General features: G+C 38.2%; 1 protein-coding gene across 3 annotated transcripts in view; it reads left to right on the top strand.

Annotated features, from left to right (window-relative positions):
- Window positions 1-22,667, top strand: part of LDLRAD4 (low density lipoprotein receptor class A domain containing 4) — a 284,547-nt gene that overhangs the window by 13,908 nt on the left and 247,972 nt on the right. The window contains exon 1 of one of the 3 annotated variants that reach the window (XM_027650871.1): window positions 16,610-16,626. The exons of the other annotated variants lie outside the window; for them this stretch is intronic. The gene's annotated coding sequence lies outside the window, so the exon portion shown is untranslated. Of the gene's footprint in view, window positions 1-16,609; window positions 16,627-22,667 lie in introns of those variants that run through there. 3 annotated transcript variants of the gene reach the window in all.

Genomic DNA, 22,667 nt, shown 5'->3' on the forward strand with positions numbered 1-22,667 from the left:
GGAAGGGGAGATTTATACAGAATCATTTTGAACCCACTTTATGTTTCTGTTCACTTATAATTGAGGTGAATAGTAAACCAAATGAGGTTTTGCTTCTCAGGTGTGTAGCCCTGACTATGTCAGTTCTTTGTCCCGTTAGCAAGTGTTTTCCTTCTTTCAACACTTCATATGTGTGGATGAATATGTTTTTCTTGTTGTTATATGTTCCTGTCCAGTGATACAGAAGTGCTGTCTTACAAAAGAAGATTATGTGCTTCACATCTACTGAAGTAATAAACATAAAACTGGAGTGTCTTGTCCGATTTAATTTACGTATACTAAGATAGCGTTTTAACACATAACGATAAAAAATAAAGGGGATGAAGGAGGGTGGTACATCTTCCTGGAATGTGCTGTGCTTATTGCTTGGATCTCACAGTCATAGTTTTAAGTCCTTGTCTTTGTATTTGGATACTCAGAATAGGGTTAAAAAAGAGATATATGATATTTGACTTGGGAAAGTCCTTATGCTGAGTGATTTCTGTTTGGCACTATTATGTGTTACAGCCTTTATGCTACTTAAATTAAAAGAAAAAGGCATAGAAAATAAGTGAAAAAGAGTGTCTTTGACTTTTGCCTTGAAAGCTTGAACATATGATAGACCTGAATGCTGTAAAAGCCAACAGGCTCATTTCAGCACTGATCATTGGAGGCTAAATGTTGAATACACAATTAAGGATGGACACAATGTCCAGTGGATGGACATAATGTACTTTGGTAGTGGAAAAGCCTATAGTGAGTTATCACATCAAAGCCTGATGCACTAGAAATGGTAAACGATAGCAAAACACATACCTGCTATTTAGGTCTGCCAAAGCAATTAGCCACCTTTTACATTTCTTTTTAGCTGTCTGATTGCTGGCACAGTATAATTTTTTTGTTCAAGGTTTTTCATATTAAAGTAAATTACGTGCTACAGGGTGCATTTGTTTTGTGAATGTCACTTTTACAGTCAAAACCTTATATGCCGCTGGATAAACATATCATGTTGTAATTAGGTATGTCTGTGTTCACCAAAACTGTGTCAGAATGTAAACCCATCAGATTAATTAGAGTTTGATTAAAGTGGCACAAGTACCATTATGCAGTCTCCTTTGTACAGGTTTTGTGCCTATGTTTTGAACACTGTATTCCCTTTGTAGTGTCAAATGGTCCTGCAAAGAGCTGGCCGTGAAATATTTTTTTTTGTTTTTTGCAATTAAGAATAATTATTGAGCAATTATTTGTGTTAATACCTGTCTGAAAACATTGTTTTATCTGCTAATGTTAAATAAAAAAAATTAAGTGATGTTATTCATGCTCTCTTCTTTTTAGATAACCTGTAAAAGGTAAATGGTACAAATACAATATCCCATATAATTGAAAGTTATTGATAAAATGGGGTGGAATAATACAGATAATGCAAAACCCAAACATGCTTATAATGCTTATAATTATGTTAATTAGCAGATAGAAAACTTGAAATGAAAGTTCATGAATGTTTGAAATCCAGTATGAACTGCAGCAAGGATGTAAAAAAAACCCCCGAAAACATTGCAGAGGTTTCTAATAATTTTACAAAAAAAAATTAAATTATTGTTCTTTTTGCATGAGCAGCTGTTAGATTCATCCTATCTCAAATGTTTAAAGAAGGAATAAGACTCCATTTCCTGCCCATACATTAGTTAATTAGGTTGGCTGGTGCAGAATATCATCTGCCAGAACCACCATGATGGCTTCTAGACCTTCTTGTCACTGTTACTTAATTTTCCTCTCACTGCTGTTCAGGCTATTTCTCAATCCATTTCCACATATTTTGGGAATCTTAGTTTAGTAAGAGTTTCCTGGGTGCCAGATCTGAATTTGTATTTTTGTGAATATTCATGTAGCCTTCTACTTTAGGTCATTTATGGGTTCTGTACAGGATGTAGAGGTCATACCATCCTGCCAGTGCAAGAAATGTTGCCATGATGGCAGAAAAGTGTCAAACTTTGCCACCTGTTTGTCACCAACTTTGCTTTCACTTTCACTGAAAACTGCAAAGGAGGTCAGACATGAATTGTTAACAGGCAATGCTGCTTATTTCACTGCAAGAGAATAGTTTGGTCCTGTGGTTTGAATTCTACATTAAAAAAAGACAGAACATCAAACTTCCCAGTGACCTCTTCCTGTCCCTAAGTCCAGGTTAACAGTTGTCATGAAAATGGGGAAAGTAGAAGAGATGGAAATTTAATTATCAACCAATGCAGTGTTTTCCTTGATCAGTACTTTTTAGGTATTTTAATTTTTTATAAAACATGATTTTCCTCTCTCCCCAGTTCTTTTCAACTTACCAGATGATTGAGCTTAAATTAAGTAATTCCTAGGTGTGATTTTCAGGGAAGCAAATTTACTGGTGCTAACTCTGGAGGAATCCTGTGCTGATATTGATGGCTGGCTGTATTAATTGGCAGGAGTACTGTTCTCAAGTGAGATTATAACCAAGAAAATGTGTTGACTATTCTCAATACGGATTCTCCTTTTATACCCAAATCTGTGTTTGTAACTGAAAGTGTGGGATATATTCAAATTTGAACTTCTGTTCATGTCTGTGAAGGGGGAAATGTCCTTATGTTTTAAGTTACTGCATATTGTGTCTGTGCAAATATAAGTCTTCTTGATGTGAGGAGAGTTACTGAACACATCAAGATTTGCTCTGTATAAAGCTTTAGGAATGCTCATCTCGGTATTTTATGATTTGGGGTGTGCATAAGAAAAAAAATCTGCTTTAACTTAAGGTTAGTAGATTGTGTAGAAGAATCCCAGCAGCTACGTAGTCTTTTGATTGTGGCTATTTGAAAGGGAAATGTTAGCACTGTAATTTTAGCAGTGCTCACAGATCTGTGGTACTTTTCTTATATTTTATGCTGGATATAGAAAACCATTAATTTGTTTTCAGGAGGAAAGAGTCTTCTCTTCTGAAACCAGGACCACAGGGACATTAATACAATATGACAAAATTGTTCATTGCTCAAGCTTAGGAACTGGTATATTGTGAGCATCTAAGAATCTTGCTTTATTGTTAGGCATCAAAAAGTGCAATGTTTAAAGTTGAAATTTTGAATGATGTTCACAATGTATTATTAAAAATATTGAAAGAAGCTATGACTTTTAACAGTAAAAAAAAGGAAGAAGTATTTTATAAGTCTTAATATGAAATGATAATTAAAAACAACAACCCAGGCAACTGTAACCTTCCTCATGATATGTAGTATTCAACCTGTGGTTAAAAGTAAATATAGAAACTTAAAAGGAAAATAAACATTTCTGAATAGATTATCACTGGCCCTGTTTAATGCAAAGAAATTATTGGTTCTGAAATTAGAGAGATTACTTTTCCACGTGTTGAAAATAACCTGAGAGATAAAAATAAAAGTGCAGTGCTTAAAGAGTAGAGGCCAGAAGATTTAACCTAGAAGATTTAAATCTGATAAATGCGTGTCTGATACCTTCACTGAGCTGAGGAACTGTTCCAACATAGGTATGCAGGCAACAATACTCTTGTATCCCTGGAAATGCAAATTTGACAAAAATGGCTGTTGTCCAAGAGGACTGTTTCCAGTTTGCCAGACAACTTCCCCATGTGTCCCTCAGGATGGCATACAGAGGAGGTTATTTGTGCACTGATGTTCTGTTCTTCCCTTCCCTTCTCTTCTCTACTTGCCTTTCCTTCTCTATTGAGTTTTGCTGCCAGTGAGCTATTCTAGTTCCCTGCAAACTGAGTTAACAACAGCTAATATAGGTACTTTCAGGTAGTGTATTCCCATCTGCTCTTGCAACAAAATAAGTGTTCTGACTAAATACTGTAAATATTTATGAAGCATTCCATCAGAGGGGAAAGATTGCATCTGAGGTTGGGGTTTAGGATATAGTTGCTTTCTCTTAGTTTAAAGCAAGTGTCTATATAGAGAAACAAGGAGATAAAAGGCAGATGATGACTGCGTAGGGGAGCTGTATGTGCATGGATACATATATATGAAGAAAAAATTAGTCACGTGGATCTTTAAAGTCAAATGACTAATGCTGTCTGACTCTAAATCCTGTAGAGTATTCTGTGTGCAGTTACCCTTGAATATCCTTACCTCTGTACTCTTCTGTTCTCCCCTGCCAAGTGAGTACCAGTCAGGTGGGAAAAATGCTTTGGGCAGTCTGTTATGCTGTTGTTTCAGCCTGTGGCTCATATAGACCTCAAGGTGATTAGTGACAGGGAGCACATTACATCTGCCTTCCAAGGAGATGTGTGTTGTTTTGTCTGTATACATGCAAACAGTCACACTGTGAAGAGTCCGAGTCTGGGATTAATAAGAGGATATCATTATTTCATTATGTTGATCTGCTGTGGTTGTTTGTTTGTTTTTCTTAATACAAAACACTTATTTTGAGGGAAAAATAGAGTATAAGAAAAATAGATGTAATCCTAAGGTACTAGGTTTTGCAAAAGCTAATCTGCATATTGTCAGGCTTTCCCACCAGTGACTTGTGGACATATAGGAACCTTGTGAGTTATGGATCTTCAGCGTGACTCATGTTGCAATATGTTTATTGCTATCATACTTACATCACAGAGTCAAAAAAAAAAGAAGTCTAAGTGTCTGTTCACTTTCTCTCTTGATATCAGGCTTGACCTAATTTTGGGAGCATATTCCTTTTTTCCTTAGCTTCTTTATAGGATATGTTCAGCACCTAACTGTTGTGTTTCTTTGACTTCCGTTCCTCTGGTAACACAAATTCATTGCATTATGATGTTTTTGGGGCGTTTTTGCCATAGATATCTCTGATATGTAAAAGATATGTCTGATACGTAAAATCCAATTTTTGTCTATTGAAACATGTGCTTTCATCAGTTGTGTTACACATACCATACAGTACTTTGGAGTGGCCATTGTCGTCAGGTATTGCACAGAAGTCCAGTAGGGCAGGAAATCTCGTGTAAGGTGGATTGCTCCATGAATCCTTCCTAGTTTCTACTAGGAGGATCCTTCGGAAATATCCAGTCTCCTTGGTTTGATTGCCATTGTTCTGGTGGCAGTCTGACCCTGCCCTCAGGAAATACTCTAATTTCCTGCCTATAGACGTGGCCAATCTGGTCAACTTTTGATATTGACTGTGACATTTTGCTGACAGTTAAAGCATTTTGTAGAAGAGGAAACTGTTGTCTTGACAACTAAACTCCAACTAATAATAGATAACTAAAGAAACCAAAAGTCCAAATATATCATAATTCTTACAAAATTCAAGCTTATTCTTGAGTCTGAAGGCTGATCTCAACACAAGTGTGTTGTGTTTTAGATCTGTAGCATAAAGAGCTCAGGCTTCACTGTGGCACAATAGTTTATAGTAGAGTTTGTCTGTATATGTTTTAGATGCTTGTTTTTAATGTGATTAAACATCTTTTCTATGCTAGTTTGTTGCAGAGAAGACTCTTTATTTGCCCTGTAATGGTTCTTACATTTCAGTGAATTAAAATTTCGAAGGTGCATTGCAGTTTGGGAATCATCATGTCAACCCAATGTACTGTATATGCTTCAGAAGAACACTTGGTGATCCAAGGATATAGACTCATTGTGATTTTTATCCTCCACTAGAGGATTAATAATTTTCTTTTCCTCCCCCACTTACTCTCTGAACAATTTTAAATTTCAATTTCCAATATGATTTGTTTTCTTGTTGAAAGTTTATAGAGTAGAAGCAATGGCATGTGTGACAGTTGCAAACACTGGAAAAACTGTTTGTGTGTTTTATTTTACTATTTCACTTTGGTTGTTTTTTTTTCAGTGAGCCCATTCCAGTTCTTTTTAAGATGAAAGGGACTTGCCTAGTCTTCATTAGCTTGCACTTAGTGTGTAGTAACAAGTGCTTACATGCAACAGTAATATGAACAATACACAAACTTTTATTAAATAAAATATTAGATTTTTATCTATATTTTTTCCTTTCTTCTTTTTAATTCTCTTTTTTTTTTTCTCCAGAAGAACCAGATAACTCCACATCATTTCTGCTGTGCTAATCCTTCTTCCCAGAGCAGGATGTGAATAGACCTTACAACATGGACTTAAGTTCTGATCCTCATTCTGAGGAGGAACAGCAGCTCTGGCTCAGTATTAAGTTGCTCCTCTGCATATAGAGTGCTTTAGAGGAGGTAGCATGAAGAATTTATTATAGCAGAAATCACATGTAAACATCATGTTCAGTTAAGTCACAAAAACCCAGGAAGACTCTTAAGTTACCTGAAGAACTTATCTGGAGTGGAGAGAAAGGACTGTTAAACAGCAGTAAAGACATCCTCTGTGGGACTGCGTTTTAGAGTGGGAGTTAGTGTAAATGAGTTTGGACAAGCTCACTTGTTGTGGTTCCATCTGTGGTTTTAAAAGAAAGATTTAATAGTGGGATCTATTTTTTTAACTGTTTGTGAAAGAAAGGGCATTGTATTTAAAATCACATATGCTGGTAGCATTACTCCTCCGCTGGAACTTTGAGAGATGAGCTCTGAGTGAGTCTCTTTTATTAAAAAATGCCTTTGTTTAGAGATATATCATTCTTCTAGTGCGTAACACTGTAGGTGATTTGAGGTGTGATCTGACACTATAATGGTGTTTGTCTCAGACTAGAAGGCCTCCTCCCTTGCTCTTCATTCCTGTTTGCATTCTGTTGTTGAATAGCTGACTTAAGCTTTGGATGCAATCCGATAAGCCCTTGGTTTGTGGTGTGCTCTGTTGAACCTGGAAGGGAAGATTCTTCTGCAAAACTACTGTTGTCCAGAGAAGCAGTCCAAAAGCATATTAGTGTCAGCTTTCTAATCTGTAGCAATATGAATAATCACTGCAAATTTTTTTGCATAAATTTGCAGAGATGGGAGGTGCTTTGGGGAGGTGCTGCTCAGACCGTGATGTCCTCTCATTTAAATTCATTGTAGAAAGGTGACAACTTTTCTCATATTTTCTTGAAATGTCTGTTTTAAATCTGGTGATGTTATGAAGAGAAAGTCAGCGAGCTGATGGTAAGAGGTGGGGGTTTTGAGCTTCCATGCTTCTGTTTCTGGAGGATACTGATAGTGTCATTTCTTTCCCCCTCAAAAGATTTGGAATTAGGCAGGAAAGAAGATTTGTATGGTTACTTTCCCTTTTGTTTGAACAACTGTAAAAGTATGGATTCAACAGGAGTTAAGAGGAACAGGTTAGTCACTTAAATAGAACTTTTCGTCTTTTTTTTTTGTAGGTGATTCTTTGGACAGTCGTGATACATAAGACCTTACTGTCTTAATGAAAATAACTAGGCTGTATGGACAAAGAACTTAAATCTTCTAGGTTATGCTTAATGCTTTAGTTTATATGCCTTCAAGACTAGTATCAATCAACTTGAGAGAATATTTTTCACATAAAAAGTGTCTATAATGTTTACCTGCACAAAATACTTCCTAGTGATCTTCAGGAGAAAAAAAAATGCAAAAATAGAACACTATTAAGTAAAAATTAGTATAGAGAGGAAAATTATATGCTCAAATTATAACAGACTGAGCATTTGAGTAGCTGAGGTTTCCTGTTGTTTTTAGTTAGGTAAGACCATTCCAGTTGTTTGTAACTTTCTCAAATATGACCCACTGGAGCGAAAATTTTACATCCTGGTTATATGATTTGGACGGATTATTTGGGCTGGAAAGCTTCTGAGATGCAACAAATCAATGGAAGTATTTCTGAGCATGAATTTAGGAAAGAAGATGATCACTGTTGTCTCGGGGGGAAGGTCTCACCCATTCGTGACTGTCTTCGAGGGAAGACTTTACATTTGGTGGTTGACCATTGCTGGAGCTGTGCTAGGACAACTGTTGCAGGGGTGTGCTTTGAAGTGGGTTACTGGAAGGGTCTGGATTTAGACTAAACCTCCAAGTGGGAATGGGAAGGGAGTTACTGTTAATGCAGGTCATTCCCACCATACGATTAAAACGCAACCCTGCAAGTGGTCCTGGAGGCATGATTGGAGTAGGGGAAGAGGAGGAAGGGTCAGCAATCTGCAGGCTGAGAATGGAGTGGCCAGCAGGAGTGAGAATCTCTCAAGCAAGCGCCACTGCTGAAGCTGCTCTTCCATCTAGCAGGGCTACAGTATGTTTTACTTGGAAGCATCTTGTTGAAGAGAATAAATTGTACTTAAATGAGGATTTCTAGCTAGGTTGAATCTCACCGTCAGCACTTTGGGAGCACATATGTATGTGTTCTGTGATCTTGGTCTTTCCCAGACATATGGGAACACAGAGCCCTCATTTGTTTGAGGAAAATATCTCTCCAAGGGTCCTAAGTCCTTCTGCATGTAAAAAAACTGCAGGAGGCAAAAGAAGGAATTTATAAGAAAAATAACAATAAAAAAACCTATTTAGAAATAAGGAGCCTCTATAAATGACCCACTTTGGGACTGGTATTACAAAAATGGTTGTTTGGTTGTGTCAGGAACTGGAAGTACCTGGGTTTGGGAGTGAGTTGAGGAAGAGTGATGTGAAGAATAACTATGGAAAAATAACTCCCTCCCATACTGCATGACAGCAATGGATGGCATTTTTTTTAATAACTGACTTAAAACACATGAAAAAACATCCCCTTCTGTTTGAGTTATCTATAAAGTGCTGGTCAGTGAGTTCAGTTAGGCCAGGCTTTTGCATAAGGGACGTAGGATGCAGGTGGTAAGATACATAGCTTCTAACCCTCTTGCTCCTATGCCATTTGTTAGCTTTATGCTGCATGTTCTTGCAGGGAACTGTGGATTGCTTGTTGGGCTTGAAGACCTGCTGAATCCAGAAATGCCTGGATTTCTGTTGTTTAACAGAGGAAATGGCTAAGCTAGTAGAATTATTTCACTTTAAGTTGTCAGGCTAAATGCAGAAATAAACATTGCCTGAATGTTAGACCAAGAAATAGAAAACCCAAACATGCTGCTGTAAAGTTAGCCAGTAACCTGTGGGATTACTCCCAGTAAATAACAACATATGCTGTCATGTAAAAAGTGGAAATGGATCTGGAATGGTTGGTTAAAGCAGACTTCTGTGCATCTGTCACATGGGCTAATAAGTAATTTATCTTTGTTCTTTTGTTTATTAAGGGTGACCCCATCAAAATGTCAATAAATATTGTTAGGAACATAGAGAATCCATGTGGTTTTGGGTGGATCAGAGCCAGTGGTGTGTCTCCATCTTCTGTGATTGTAACAAAGACAGAAGGAATACTGAAGTACAAACAGGAAGTTCCAGTGTGCCTTTTGGGTACTGACTTAAAGTACAGTTTAAAATTAAGGTTATGACTTTTAGATGTGAATGCAGTGCAGAGAGGAACTGACCATCTCTGAGTTGGCTGCCTTAGAAAGTGCCCACCCAGTCTGCAGCTCATGTTTGCAGCAGCCACCACTCCGTAAAAGTGACTCTTTCAGATTTGTGCAGCTCAACTTTTTGTCTTTAATCATACTGTCATATGCTGATCACTTCAAATTTATTTTTCCCAATAGTACTAAAGTACACTGATTTTTAAGTATCAAAACTATGTCTGCTGTAGTGTAGCCTATGGTATTTTCGTAGCCCTCTGACATCTAATCCGTATTTCCATTATAAACTGGGTCTCCTGTGCATTCTGCTTTTTTTTTTCAGCTTCAACCCAGTAGTTGGATAGCCTTTTCCTGAAAGTGTCTGAAGCACCAGGATTCTTGTTCACACTCTCTTCCTATGATGAGCTGTGTAAGGCAACATCTGTGCAGTGCAGAGAGAGCCCCCAAAAGAATACGGGTTGCGTCTGCCTCCCTTCTTATTTTGGCTTGCTTCTCTTCCTCTTTTGCACACAAGGTCTGTCTCCCTAGTGCCAGTCTGCAGTCTGCTCATGAAATTGGGGTCAGCCTCTGAGATACTCCACAGTGACCAGTCCATGACTGGGTACGAATTAGTCAGGTTCATTCTGCTCTTAGTAAAATGTAAGCAAGGTGGCGACTCTCTGGAGAGAGAGAGTGGAGCTGCTCTGTACAGCGAAGGACTAGACAGAAGCAGTAAGTGAAAGGGAAATGAACAGGGCAGAGCAGGAAAGAGACTGATTGAGAGAGTGCTAAAGGTCTGAGGTGGATGTGGAGAAACCAATGGATAAACCAGAAGACAAGAGCAGTGAATTATGACTGAAAAACTGTAGATACTATTAAAAGATATCCAGAAATGATGGTGAGTGAAGTTCTGTTACATTTTAGTTGTTTTTAATTCTCCAAGTCAAGAACCTAGGTTACAGGTGACTTTCATCTATAGTTTACTTAGTCACATCCAGTCCAGGCCTGAAAACTCTCACCTTATGTCTCATGTCATGTTTTGTTCTCGGGTAGATGTTGTATGCTGGTCTTAGTTCACCAGAGCATTTTGTTCCTTCTGCAATGAAAATGAAGAATTAAATATGAAAATGGAATTCAGAGCGGTCAGTACTATGGCTGTGACAGTGCAAGTCAGAAAAAGGGGTGTTCTCATTTTGTCCTGCAAATGTTGGACATTTGCCAAATGCAATGCTAAAAGCTGGAGTCTTGGTGAGCACTGGTGGAGTCTTCTCCAGCAGTGGGTGTCCTTGCAACCTGCTCTTCCTTTCTCTGCCTGTGGCTCTTGTGTCAATTTAAACAGGAAGGCTGGAGATCCCTTCTCTGAGACTTGTCTTTACATTGTTCATTAAGGTATTTTCCTAAAAAGTATGATTCGACTTCAGGACTTCAATTTTGCAGAACTTTAATTGCCCTTTCATTGAATGACTCTGGTCATTAGTGCAATTGTAATGGGTTAATGTTCTTTGAGGCTAGAAATGAGTGGCTGTGGTGGGAGAACAGTTGTCTTTCCCCTGTGTCATGCTGTAGACAGACTGCTACTTCTCTTGTCAGCCTCTGATGTAACTTAATTAATTGTAGTGGAATTACTCCTGATCTATAATTAAGTGAGAAGGAAATTGAACTGGACAGTGTGAGAAGTTCCCTGTGTTGTTGCCTGCAATTTTGAAGAGAAATGGAAGAGTTCACATTTCATTACTGCTAGTCTGTCACCTTGAATATGAAATCCTTCCAACTAAGCACTCTTTCGGAAAAAAAGTTACTGGGTGTGGTGTGTAGGTCCAAGGTTACTCTTTCTTTAGCCAGTTACTTAAGTCCTGTTATAATCTTAAGAGGATACCAAAAATTAAGTTGTGGAGTTGAGTTCCCTTTTTTTTTTTTTTCCCCTTAAGACATACTGTGCTAATATCTTCCAGTATCACCACATAAACCTGCAGTTAATCACTGCAGGATCCTCACTGGTGAGATGGTCATACCAAAGACCTGCCTACTGACATACTTCTCTGCCTTCTGACTTTTGGATTTGCTTTGTCACATGGGGAAACCATGTTTCATGTTTGGGTGGAACTGTTATGTTATTCTTTTCAGCGGATGCTCAGCAGATCTTTTGCTACTTATGTGAAGTGTTACACCACAAGAACCACCCGTGTGAGGGCTTCCATACCAGTGTATGAAGTGGTGGTTATAGTAACTGTGGGGAATACAACCATTTCTGGTGTCCCTGGTAGGGTATGTGTCCTTTACACAGGAGCAGCGCAGCTCTGACACCGGAAGCCTCCCATTCATATTTGAAGTTAATTATAAAGAGATGGCTGGAAAGAAATTACATAATATCTGCCATTCCTCAGGGATCACATGGAGCTTGTTATCAGCAAGAGTATGCCAAAGGTAGTAGTTCTCTAACTGCTCTTTTTTCATGGACATTCTGTGTGTTAGTTTTACTGTTCTTATTGGACATATGGATTAATTTTTCAAGTTCTTTTGTAGATCTTGGTTTAGGAGTCTTCTTTGTTTATCATATCAAGAGAAGTTTTAGTACTCCTTCTCCCCAACTTTAGAACTATAATGAAAATAATTTGTTATCTCTGAGGAAAAAAAGTGTATTTGGCCAAAGATTAAACAAAAAGATAACTTTGAGGATATATAGTATGAGTTAGAGCTTGAGGAAAAGTAAAATATGAATGACTGACTCCGTTGTGTGTATCCCAAAATACTTGCCTTGTTCTGTGTGCACTTAGCCTCTTTTTTGGTTTTAATTTTTGGAGTAATCAAGTTCCAGCCTTACTAATATTACTAAGATATCAACGACCCCAGTTATTGAATATCTGATGTTTTTAATCTTTAAGTTAATTTCTCTTGAAATTCAGTTAGTTACTTTACTGTGCCATGGCTTCTCAAATTCATCCATTCTCAATAGCTGCTCCTGGTGGTCAAAATAGGAGTACTTTGATTATCAAATACAGTCTCCAAGACTGACACACATGACTTCATCTTTGCATTTTTTGACTTATCATAACTACTAGTATGTTTTCTAAGATAAAATACACGATCTAGAGAAAATGACATTGTGAGTCTGTATTTGCGTGGATAAAAAATATTTCCAGAGTAAAGATGATGCTAAATATTTCATTTGAAAATAGAAATACTTTTACCTTGTAGGTCAGTAACTTTATTTTTGTCTTAAAAGTAATCCCAATTGCTGTATGAAAAGAAAAAGAAAATCAATGGTTGTGGTATTATTCTGCTTAAAAAAATAAAAAATCTTTTAATAGAAATGAAGTTGAATTTTAAACTGATATTTAGCTTCTAAATTGTATCATTTAAAATAATTTTTTTGTGTTTTTTGATGTAAGGACTTATCCTGGACTGAATGCAGTTGAACTGTTTGCCACACTGCAGTGATTTTTTTGCACAAGCTGTTAGTAATTGTACTTGATATAGACCTAGACAGAGTAAACAGTTACCTTTATGTTACATCTCGCATCACTCAGTTACTGGAACTACAGAAATATTTTGTTGAAAATTCCTTAAAATTGAGGCTTTTTGCTCGGAGGTTTGCTCAAATCCCTTTTTTGCAAGAGATACATCCAGGCTAGATGGGAGAATGAGCAGAGGTGACAGATTGCGTGGAGAGGATCAGCTCATGATCTCAGTCAGTTCAGGTACTCCAGTTTCTGGTAAACATTTCTTAAATCACTGAGGTGAAAATATGAATTGTTTAATATAATAACAATCTTATTGAGAGAGCAGTTATTGGGAAAACTCTGTGTGTGTGTGTGTGTGTTTATACACATACATATGTATATTCTACTCTGCTCTGGTGAGACCCCCACGCTGTACCCAGCTCTGGGGTCCCCAACATAAGAAGGATGTGGACCTGTTGGAGCAAGTTCAGAGGACGGCCACCAAGATGATCAGAGGGGTGGAGCACCTCTCTTATGAAGCCAGACAGAGGGTTGGGGTTGTTCAACCTGGAGAGGAGAAGACTCCAGGAAGATCTTATAACAGCATTCCAGTACCTGAAGGGAGCCTACAAGAGAGCTGGAGAAGGACTTTTTACGAGGGCCTGTAATGATAGGACAAGAGGAATGGCTTTAAACTGAAGGAGGGTCAGTTTAGATCAGACATAAGAAAGAAGTTTTTTACAATGAGGATGGTAAAATGCTGGCACAGGTTGCCAAGAGAGGTGGTGGATGCCCCAGCCCTGGAAACATCCAAGGTCAAGTTGGATGGGACTCTGAGCAACCTGATCTAGCTGAAGATATCCCTGCCTGTGGCAGAGGAGTTAGACTAGATGACCATTAAAGGTCCCTTCTAATCCAAACTATTCTATGAGTCTATGATATATCCTTATCTAAAAGTTATTCCTTACTGTTCACTTGGATAAACGCATTCTTGTCAGAGTGATGCATAAATGGTACATTTAACAGTTTACTAGGTGCAAATTTTAAAATACGTTTTCTGATAATAAAATATATTTTTGGTAGTGTTTATATGCTGTCACAGAACTCTGTTCCCTTCTTGTCTGTAGCTGTTATCAAGTGTTTGAGATTGATATGCTTGGGAAGGTGGTGAGGGTGCTATAGAGAAGCTTAAACTTGTGATGAAATATCTATGCTGGGTGGTTACAATTTTGTTTAAGCTTGGTAGAATTTGGGAAGGGTGTGCATCATGTCTAGCAATGTGAGATAACAAACAAATTTCCGGTTATATGCAAGGCAGATCCTCAGCTGTTGGAAACTATCACAAAACAATTTATGCTAAGAGAAATTTGATTATATTTCTCTGACTAGTTGAAAATCTGTCTTTCTGTCTATTCCCAGAGATGCTGCTGTGGTGTCTGTTGGATTTGACTCTTTTTTATTAAGGAATTCTTAGTGTTTAAAAACTGGTAAATGAGCTTCAGATGAGCCTATCCTCTCACTGAAGTAGTGATTCTCACTTTACTTCTACCCTTTCTACGGAAGTATAACTTTTCTTCCTATTGTTTTTCCATTGGCTCCATCAGCATCCTTTCAGGTCACACTTCAGCTGACTTAGTCCAGTAGTGCCACTCAAGCTCCAGAGAGAACAGCTATTGCTCAGTCTTTTTTGTAGAAGGACAATAAAGAACAAAATCATGATTTGACATATTTAGAAAAAGGATGCATTTTATGTGTTAGAAAAACATTAAATGCTATGTGTAGATGTATAATTATCATTTATATTTTCATTTATTTTTCAAAATTTTATATCCAGGGTAATTTGAGACCACTTCTACATGATTAAAATAATTTAGGCTGTAGATAAGGCACTGTAGATTACTACTAGCTAAAGATTCAGCAGTGAAAGTTTATATAGGTGACCTTATTTTTGCCAGAGTTTTTGGACTGCAAGTGGCTAATCTTGAGTTCTACACAATGTCATTTACTATTAGCTTATTCCTAGAAAATTATGAAGTTACCATTTTGAAATGTTCTTCTAAACAGTATTATATGCAAGAGTTAAAAGAAGCAAAGAGAGGTATTGTATTAGAGTAATTCTCAATAATAATTGATTCGGAACAAAACCATCCTTAATGATAAGTGTCGTTTGAAGATGACCTGTGATTACAACCCACAGTTTTGCTGTCATTTAAGCTAGAGGGGACATGTGTTACTGCCTTGCTCAATTGATGAGATTGGATGGATGATTGAATGATGAGACTGCAAGCCAGGTCTTTAGCTTGTCAGCTCATGCCTAATTCACAATGACAGTGTGCATGGAAGGCAAGTGTCTGCATCCCATCATATTTAAGATTCTAGTTGCAGCCTTCTTTCTGTGTTAATGCTGTAGATGCTCCAAAACAGACCAGAGAAGGAAAAGATGGCTGTGGACAGAAATTGGCAATTTTTGTGCACAATGCTCGCCTTTCCCCCCCCCCCCCCCCCCCATTTCCTTATTTTAGTGTTTCCATGTAGAAATTATATAATAAGGAAGTGTTATCCATTAACAAAAATATTTAACTATCTGGGAAAACAATCTGTTTTTATAAAATACTTTTTCAGTTCACTACCGGCCTTTGCAGTTTCCAAAGCTTTTTTAATCTTTTATTTTCCCTTTTCCTTGGGATTTTCACATTTCTTCTGTTCTTGCCCCCTTTCTCTCACTTGACTCTTCATGTCATATATGTTTCTATCACTGGCAGTTGTGTTGGTACCACTAACAGCTAAAGTATCTTAGTCAGTCCTAAGTACTGCATACAGCTGGCTAAATTGCACGTAGTTCCATATACTAAAACTGCTGAAATCTGTCTAGTAATTAAATGTTTTAAGATGTTTCCTAGTGACAGGAAAAGGAAAGTAGCTGTCTGAACCTGTTTGCTAAATAAACATCACAAAAAGGCAAGTTGTTAAATTATCATCAGAAACGGCAATGAAAATGATGGAATGAGAGAAAATAGTTTTAAAGTGTTACTGGTAGGTTAAAACAATTCAGGTGGAACTCTGATCTTCTAGAAACCGGTATAATTTTAAGATCCATTTTTATAAGATGCTGAAAAATTCAGATGCTGTAACCAGTGAATCACTTTTCATGTTTAGGTGGTTTAAAAAGTGAAGCTCTTTATGATAAAGCTCTTTAAGATGAAGCCACTTAGGAGAAGATACTCCGTGTACGTAAAACTACTTCTTTTCAACCATGTGGTTTGCTTCACTCTCTTCCTGGTGATTGTCACAGGTGACTCTGTAGAACTGGTTCACTCACTGTCTCTCAGCCAAAAGGAGTTACCATTCTTCCGGCAGTCAATGGCAATTGGTGGTAGATTTTTCCTGAGGTACCATATGCTATGAGGCAAATACTTGAAAACAGCGTAAATTGTAACATTAGCTAGTTTTCAGTTCTAACAAGTCGAACAGATACCACTTGTGCAGATGCTCTGTCATTGTCTCAGGGGAGCCATCGATCTGTGAGCACATGTGATGCAAAGCAGCCAGCTGAGGGCTCAGACCCCTTGCAGCTTTAGTGTTGCTTTAATTCATTAGACTCGTTCCACAGTTTTATTTTACAGGGCGTATTACGTAAATCATGTATATTATTGGTTCTTTAGATTATTTGTGTTTTCTCTAGCTGGATGAGTAAGTATTATGTGGAAGATTTGGGAGGTTGCATAAGCTGCAGAACTTAGAAACGTGGTGAAGTACTGTGACATAGTTGAAGTTGTTATACCATGCTGTGCTCTGTGTGCATGAAGCTGCCTTAATGCAGCTTCAAATGGGAAGATTGAGCACATAATTGGTAAATTCCTTTGATTTTACTTTTTTAGTAAACTGTATAATTTTTCTTCTCTATCTCAAAGAAGAGTCTAGCTTTTGACTCAACTGTACATACTTGTTCCTTTAGTCCTTGAAGGCTGGAAGTTGCAACATGTGACACATAACGCAGTCTTCATCGAGTTGTATGTTACATTCTATATGCATGTTTGACATTATCTATATATTGATTATCATAACCAAAATCATTTCACATATAGGTTTTAAGGAAACATGAATACAATTTTACTATTTTAAAGAGATTCGTGGAGTCAAATTAGGACACATACTGTCAAAACTGTAAAAATGTACACAGTAAAAATGATTACATTTGCATTTAGTTTGATTCACTACAGATTAATAAAATGTACAAGTCATGAGATGGTGGTGTGACTGCCCTATTGGAAAAGGTCTTTGAGAGAAGAGTAGCAGGAAGTGTAGAATATATGTGATGTATGCAGAATATTTGTAATATATGCATATCAAATGATATAGTATGTTAAGTGCAATATAGTGCAATGGGAGTATTTTTTAATGTAGTGAGATACAGTTGTGTTAAAAATTTGCATAATAGGTACACATGGGAAAAATCTAGAGTTATTGCAGACAGTTTGACAAGTATATGTATATTTTTTTTCCCCACAATTTTCTTTAAAATATTTTTAGTTGTGTATTTTGCTTTCTTTATTTTGGCTTTTTATTTAACAGTATTTAGTTAGACCTGTACAATACACATGTGAAATGATTTGTTGTCAGGGTGTCTATTATAAAGTGCATTGTGTAGCTCTTGAACATAGTCCGATTTCTTCTAGGTAAAGTTGGTTGCTTGTGGAACATGTTCAAACCACAGATTCCTACAAACCTCTAAAGAGGACTCTTGGAAGAGAAACTTGTTAAGTCATAGAATCATAGAATGGTTTGGGTTGGAAGGGACCTTGAAGATCTCTCCCCTACCATGGGTTGGGACACGTTTCACTAGACCACGTTGCTCAAAACCCCATCCAACCTGGTCAAGTCACAGGAGCATGTAATTTTCATTAGGGCTGGGCTCAATCTGTAGGGTTGAGAACTTTGTTTCTGAAATAAATTTAGGACTCTCTGAGGTGGATTGGCCCTGACTGGATGCCAAGTGTCCATGAAAGCTGTTCTATCACTCCCCTCCTCAGTTGGACAGGGGAGAGAAAATATGATGAAAGGCTTCTGGCTTGAGATAAAGGGAGGAAGAAATCACTCAGCAAAAAAGATTTGAGTTTAGGAAATCAATTTATTACCAATCAAATCAGAGAAAGGCAATGAGATATAAAAACTAAATCTTGAAATACCTTCACTCCAACCCTTCCCTTCTTCTAGACTCAACTTCACTCCTGAATTCTCTAGCTCCAACACAGCCTTCCATCAGTGTGAGTCCTTACCAAAGACTGCAGTTCTTCACAAACTGCTTCTATATGGGTCCTTTCCATGGGGTGCAGTCCTTCAGGAACAGGCTACTCCACCGTGGGTCCCTCACAGGGTCACAAGTCCAGTGAAGCAAACGTGCTTCAGGGTGAGCTCCTCTCTCCACAGGGCCACAGGTCCTGCTAGGAGTCTGCTCCAGTGTGGGCTTTACACAGGGTCACAGCCTTCTTTCAGTCATCCACCTGCACCGGGCTGAGGTCCACCATGAATTGTAGGTGGATCTGTGCTCCAGTGTGGGCTTCCATGGACTGCAGGGGCACAGCTGCCTCACCATGGCCTGCACCATGGGCTGCAGGGGAATCTGCTCTGGCACCTAAAACACCTCCTTCCCCTCCTTCTTCACTGACTCTGGTGTCTGCAGGGCTGTTTCTCTCACATATTCTCTTTCCTTTCTTTGTCTGAAATTGCAGTTTTCTCCCCTTCTATAATGCATTATCCCAGAGGCTCTACCACTGTCACTGCTGGGATCGGTCTTGGCCAGCAGTGGGTCTGTCTTGGAGCCAGCTGCAATGTTGACATGGGGGAAGCTTCTGGCAGCTTCTCAGAGAAACCATGTCTGTAGCCCCTCTGCTGCCAAAACCTTGCCACGAAAACTCAATGCAGACTTTTAAAAAAATTCAGTAGCTTAAAACCTTAATTGGGAACAGGATCATAAACTGGATGGAGAAGAGATTTGGTGTATGTGTAAAGATACCTTAATTTATGTTCTTCATGCTTAGTTTAGCAAGGATTAAATAATTGACTGTCTGAGAACTAGTGGTGAGTTGATACCTTGTTTTCTGTGCCTTTGTCAGTCATAAGACAACACTGGAGTTACTTCACTATTCTAAGTGAGTGTAATACACACAGTATACTTGAGAAATTTAGGAAGGTTGAGAATTTTATGTAATCCATCTCGTGTACTGGTGTATTTATGAAACAGGAGTATTTTTTGCCATCTGTGCATTTCCACCAATGTGCATTCTGTTTGTATAGCACTAGACCAAAACAAGGAATCTTAGGAAATGGATATCTTTAATACACCATCCAGGAGTGGCTACTAATTTCCACAATTTTCAGGTATAAACCACACTGCACTTCTGGAGGCATTTATTAGCTATTTGAAACAATATGATACATAAATTTACATTTTTAGAGTAAACCCTATGCTTCTCAATATGACATCGGTTAGCACTCAAAAAACCATAATCTTTCTTCCTGTGAGCTTCTCTACCTGGTTTTATTTCTAGACATTAATATCCAGTGCCTTGGTATCTTGTTAGAAATAACAGGCAAGATTTCAAGGTAATAAGCAATTACAGCCCTTTTTATTTGACAAATGAATGCTTTTTTCTGTACTCTGTCCACAGAAGATTTCTTTTGCCCCTAAGGTTCAGATCTAGTGCTGTAGCTGCATTCAGGTGGACCAGCAGGAACTGTATGAGGATTTGCTCCATGTTTTCTTTGCAGTGGCAATGTAGGGCACTGATAAGATTGATCAAAACCTATTCACTCAGGACAAGTTAACTTGTATCCTGCAGGTCTCTCATGCAGCCTGCTCTTATCCTTCTCTCTGTCCCACCCTTATTCCATCATACTTCCTTGCAGGGTTCATTTTCTAGATTAAAAAACAACAAGTGCTGTATATTTTAATCCCTTAAATCCCTTTTCTGTTCTTGTTTCATGGATGGGCTTAGCACTATTTTCTACAGATGGAATGAAACATCCTCTTGCAACCTCCCCCTGTTGGTCACTTGACAGCTCACTTTTAGCGTTCAAAACAATGACTCCTGATCTTCTCTTGCAGAAACCCTGCCATGATTGCTGTAATCATAGACTGCCTCGAGTTCTTATTAACACAAGTGTATCACAGTTTTAAACTATGTGTATATATTTGAGTTACAGGCATTTTTTCTGTGACTGAAGAGTCTCCAAAGGGTAGTGAAACAGCTTTTCAAACAAAGCCAGCAACAAAACTTGACTGGATGATCCTAGCAGATAAAGTAATTGGTCTATCTGCAGTTTGAAAAATCCCACACAATCTCTACCACCATGCCCTGATTCTTAATGTTGAAAGCAGAGAGTACTTCCTACTCGGTCTCACAGTTGAACCTGCTAAAGAATGTGAATCCAATAGTGAGGTTGTATTGTGAGGGCTACTTGTGACACATATTTGCCAAGATAACACAACTGTTTGATGTTTATGTGAAGTATTTAATTAGCAAATGTTTTAAGTTGAAAACATTTTTAAATTGTATAGGTAGATTGCAGGTGAAAGCTCTGATGAATGAAATGCATTACCAGTTTGCTCTGCAAATCTGTTTCTAAAATCCTAAATTCTAAAATACATTTTAAGGATGAACCAAGAAGGAAGATCCTTTTTGGCTGCCTGGAACAACCTCTGCCATTCTTCTGCACCTGGACTCTTCTTCATCCTCTTCCTCGCTTCTGTTTCTTTTTTTAGCCCCATTGTTTGAGAACGGTTTCTTTTTCTCTGAAGTTGTGCTGTAAGAGCTTTGTGGTGTACCCTGTCCTGTTTTGCCATAGCTTCCTACATGTTCTCCATACGCTCCTTTCATTCCTCTCCTGGAATTTTCTGATGGCAGCTCCCACTCATCACAGCTGCTGCCATTTTCCCCAATGTACTGCAGTAAAAAACTGGAAGGTACCAGTTTCAGGACTACCTGTGGAGCTTGTAAATTTTGGTCTCTTACATATGGTGAATGAGATTTGAAATTCAGCATCAGAGGTGGGAGCCTCTTCTCCTCCAGGTGAAAGATCAAGAGTTGCTGCAAGCAGAACAGTGCATCTTGTGTGGACTGGCCCTTGGGGTCAACTCTAATGCCCAGCTGACTGCCCTTGAGTCTGTGGTGGGGTCATGGATGTCAGCGTCCTTTTATTCCACTTCATGTCATGGGCCTGACTAGCATCACTAGCGATGGTAACATATTGGCCAGTTGTGGAAACACATCTGGCACCTGCATTCTGAATAAACCATTGTAGGTGCATGGATGAGGGCTTGCTTTGGTTGTACTGCATCTGTGCAGCAGTCTGGTATGTGAAACGATCCAATGCAGCTGCTGTTTTGCCATGTGTAAAGTGCAGGATGGATAGTTCTGCTTCCCAGGGAGGCAGATATGTGAGTTCTAGGTTATGTAGAAGTATCAGTCCTTGCGGTGCGAGGAGAACGTGGAGATCTGGGAGCCCTAGGTGCAACTCACAGTTCCTCTAGGAGGAAATTTACTTTGTGAAGGAAGGTTTCTCTTGCACAGTTTGAGCTTTTCCCTAGCATATGGGTAGGTAGGAAGAGTTTGCCAAATGTGTTATAGTTACATAAAACATGCAACATCTGACAGATACGGAAAGGGTTATAATAAATGATTCCTTTACGCTCCCTCTTTGAAAAAGCTAAACAAAAAGGTAATATAAAGCCCATCAGATTTTCTTTCCATTTATGAGGCTCTTTATGTTAGTGTGGAAATTCTGGCTCTGAGCATGGGCTAACAATGGCTGAATCTATTTGAGATCTTTCTGCTAGGCAAGTACTGTGGTATTTTGAATTATAGTGTTCACTTTGGTTTATTTGCCTTTGCTATTAATATCTGTGTATATGTAGGAGATTATTTCTAATATCTCATCTCCATTTCCAGTCCTGCATCTGCTATGACCCAGAGATAGGAGAGGCTGCTTAAGGTTCTTAGATTTTTTTGGTCTCCTTTCTCCCCTCTCTGTCTTCCCCATTTTTAAAGCTGTACTAGTTTTTCTGAGGGATAAAGTGAAGTCAAAAAAAAGAAGTAGAGTTGTATTTAGGAGATGGGAATTATTTTGCTTTACTGGAAATATTTAGCTAAGTTCGTGGTTTGGAAATATTTTCATGAGAACTGCTGAGCTAAAAGTTACTGAGACAAAATTCCATAAAAATAACTCTGAACTCCAGTTTATAACAAAGTCATTGTTGGCAGCCTTCTGTTTAAAAACTTTCCGTAGCTGCAAAAAAAGACTGACTTATGGATCAAAGTGATCTGAATTTTTTTTTGCAATTAAAAAAAGTTAACATTTGGATTTGAACCACACTGTGGGGGGGTTCATTTCCATTAATTTATTACTCTGTATCCTTAATAAGAATGACACCAAGGAACAGAGGATGGGAAGAGACACTTATTTCTATTTAAAATTGGTTCCGCAGGATGGAAATTTGGCAACTGATGTGGAAACTAAGCAAATCTGTTTACAGAGCTCTCTCCCTCTCTGTATAATGAAACCAACAAGAAAGCTCAAATAAAGAGAGATTTTAATGATGAAACCGCACTTTGTTGAAATTTTTCTTTGTGCTGTTTTCTAAGTCTTTTTACCTCGATAATAAACTTGTTATTTTGTGCGAGATAGAGTGTAAATTGAGAGTACCAGCACCCAACTTGTGTCCTGTGCTCTTCAGAGCTTCTGACCACTGTTCACACTAATGATCCAGGTACAAAGAGTCTGGAAGTGGTGATATCAAAGAAGCTGAGGGTGTTACAGATAGTGCTAGGATAAATGGTAGGAGAGAACTTTAATGAGAGGAGTCACTGCAGGTTTCAGACAATAATTTAAGGG

Source organism: Corapipo altera, unplaced genomic scaffold, assembly GCF_003945725.1.
Source record: "Corapipo altera isolate COAL_440 unplaced genomic scaffold, ASM394572v1 24, whole genome shotgun sequence".
Classification (NCBI taxonomy): domain Eukaryota; kingdom Metazoa; phylum Chordata; class Aves; order Passeriformes; family Pipridae; genus Corapipo; species Corapipo altera.